Source organism: Coccinella septempunctata, chromosome 7 (genome assembly GCF_907165205.1).
Source record: "Coccinella septempunctata chromosome 7, icCocSept1.1, whole genome shotgun sequence".
Taxonomy (NCBI): Eukaryota; Metazoa; Arthropoda; class Insecta; order Coleoptera; family Coccinellidae; genus Coccinella; species Coccinella septempunctata.
In genome coordinates, this window is record NC_058195.1 from 27,101,120 (window position 1) to 27,104,296 (window position 3,177).

At 35.4% G+C, this 3,177-nt stretch overlaps 1 pseudogene; it reads left to right on the forward strand.

Annotated features, from left to right (window-relative positions):
• The first annotated feature begins 1,769 nt into the window (after positions 1-1,769).
• On the forward strand, positions 1,770-3,177 carry LOC123317681 (annotated as a pseudogene).

The window sequence follows — 3,177 nt, forward strand, 5'->3', positions numbered from 1 at the left end:
ATGTATGACCTTTGTGAACGATTATAACAAAAACTTCAAACCAACTTTGACAGAGTTTGGTCCATCATCAATAGGAAATTCGAAATCCTTGCTTCCGATGAATTTCATTATACCTAGCAGGGATGTTGCGGATATTCGCATCCGCATCCGTAAATGCGGAGCTTCCGCATTAATTTGGACTTCTGCATCCTCATCCGCATCCGCAAAATCGATGCGGATTTTTATGCAGATGCGAATATAATTGGATTAATAGGTGCGACTGGTACGAGTTGCCTCAAGAAAGAAATGGGCGGGGCCAGCTAGTGGAGCGTGCCGCTCGCACGTGACAATGACCAATGGGAGCGAAAAAATTGGTTGACAAGTTCCGAAGTTCCGAGTTCGTTTTGGTGCATCATTCTATATTCTATTTTTGTGAATGAAAAATAATGTGTTTGTTTGCGCTCTGGAGTGTGGATTGCCGTAATAGATTTTGAAAGTTATTGTGTTTATTGGGAAATCGTCAGGTAAATGCCATTTTGTCACATCGGTATTACGTCTTATTGTAGGTCAAGTTTATCGTTTTAAAACAATATTCTTCATTTTTCCAGCGAAGTTCTCGTTATTCTTAATAATCAACAATGTTACCACCGACAAAAAGTGTTATGGAATTATTTTGAACCAAATACAGATGACCATGATAAGGCTCATTGTAAAATATGCAATAAAAGCTATTCTCGCAAGGGTCGAACCACCTCGTCTTCAAGAAATCATCTGAAATCCATGCACCCAGAAGAATTTTCTATATTTGAGTGCATGAGTGAAGAAAAACAATTACAGGAGAATCAGGAGATAAAATCTGAAGCAGGTAAGTTTCATCTAATGCAATTTTAATAAATCCACTCAATAATTGTTTGTTGCTGCCACATAACTCGGTAACTTGTAAAAAGATCTAGAATTTAGAAAGTTATCTATTCAAAAGTTTCACAGAAATCTTATTATTATCTATCAGTTCGAAATAAGGTTTCTTAAGTTCGGGATCTTATTCTTAAGATGATTTTAAGATTCAAAGTTCTTATGGACTATGGGTATTTCTGAGATACAAGGTGTTCAAATATATCAAAGTGTTGGTTTTTCTAAAAAAAAAATTGAAACCGCCCATTCTACGAAAATAAAATGTGGGCAAACAAACCTGGCGGGTATAATCCGACCAAATTAAGAAACACTCGTTCCAATCTAAATTAGTCTTTATAATTACATATAAAGAACATGAAGTGCTCTTTGAATTATTCGCGTACAAAATGCTTATAGGTTGAAAAATTACATTCGATTTTAGTTTCTTCGTAAATTTCGGTTAGTAATTTGTTTTATTTTTGTCTCAATTTAATTTTAATTTTAAACGTATTAATTATGACTTTTACAATAAATAGTCAAAAATATTTCACAAATATAGGCTTTCACGACCGGAAACCATGATATTATAAAAGTCTTCCGGGCTTATTGGCCGTGGTCTATTAGGAATTATTTCACTTAACGTTTCGCCCACATCTGCGTTAGGCATCTTCAGAGGATTCTTGGTCTTAGATTGTACCTTGACCGTAGAATTTCTCGATCTGTTCTCTGATTCACTTCGGATCCGTTATTTATAGCTCCACTAATCATATCATATTTCACAAATGAAAAGAGTATAACTGGCTAATTGTGATAAATAATCACATTTTGCTATAATAATTAATAATCATAGTCATCTTTATTATTTTCAGATAAAGTTGCCACCCCTCTGCAAGCGGCAAAGAAACAACTCTCTTTAGAAGAAGCATTGCTGAAAGAAAAGAAGTGGGACGTTAATAATCCAAATTAAAAAAAAATTTATAAGCTCATTGGAGAAATGATTGCACTTCAAAATTCACCGTTTCACTTTGTTGAAGGGCTGGGTTTTCGTAGATTGATACAAGAATTGGCACCAAGATATAATATTAGGGGACGAAATTTTTTTACTGATTTTGTATGGAAGGAATTATACGGCAAAGTAGCTAAGAAGGTTGAAGAATTGATCGAAAAATTTGATTATATGTCGTTTACATCTGACATTTGGTCGGATCCAAGCTCAAATTCTTCTCTGCTCATCCTGACTTGCCATGGTATTGCAGAAAACTTTGACAGATCATCAATTATATTGAAATGCGAGACATTCGACGGCCGTCACACTGGTGACATAATCTCCGAAAAATTTGATTCAATGCTTTACGAATGGAATATCAAAAAAGAACAAGTACATTGCCTTATCAGAGATGAAGGATCTAATATGAAACGAGCCGCTCGATTAGCAGCATTGAATGACATAGATTGTACCCTTCACAAAATACAACTTGCTATTCGCAGTAGTTTAGGTTCAGAAAACATAAAAATACTCAAACAAAAATGTAAGAAGATTTCTAATCATTTCAATCATTCTACCATCGCTCAGAAACAACTGCAAGCGATTCAAGATCGACTGAATCAACCTCATCTCAAAGTGTTCCAAGATTGTGTAACGCGATGGAACAGTACGTTTTACATGTTCGAGCGTTTTTCAAAGGTTAAGGATGCCCTAAGTCTTTACATCAATGATAATGATATATTATTTTGCCAGAAGAATGGAAAATTATTCAAAGTTTCATTGAAGTTCTGAGGCCTTTTGAGGAAGCCACACGAGAACTGAGTAGCTCTCACGCCCTCATTTCATCTGTGATTCCAATATTTCAAATGCTAGAAAAAAAAGTTGATGAATATTTGACAAGATCACAAGAGTTAGATCCGATTCGACAGGCCGTCACAACTCTGAAAGATGAACTTTCAACAAAGTTTTCCAGCTTGGGAGAGAACAATTTATATGTCATCGCTACCTACTTAGATCCTCGTTATAAACACAAATTTTTTACACCGGTGACTGAGGAAAAGATTAAGGACGACATTCTGCTGATTACAACGACCAATTATGAGAATTACAATTTCGGTTCTTTCAATGCCAATTCCGATGGGGCCAAAAGAATGAGAATGACGAAAAACAATATGGAACAACTAGGACCTGGGCCATCAACTTTAGTCAAAAAGTCTTGCCTAAAAAACGATCTTGCTATGATGCTAGATTCATCAAGTGAGGATGAGAGTGACGAAGTCCTAGAAAATAGTAGCACTGTAGCTCTTCTCAAAAAAGAATAA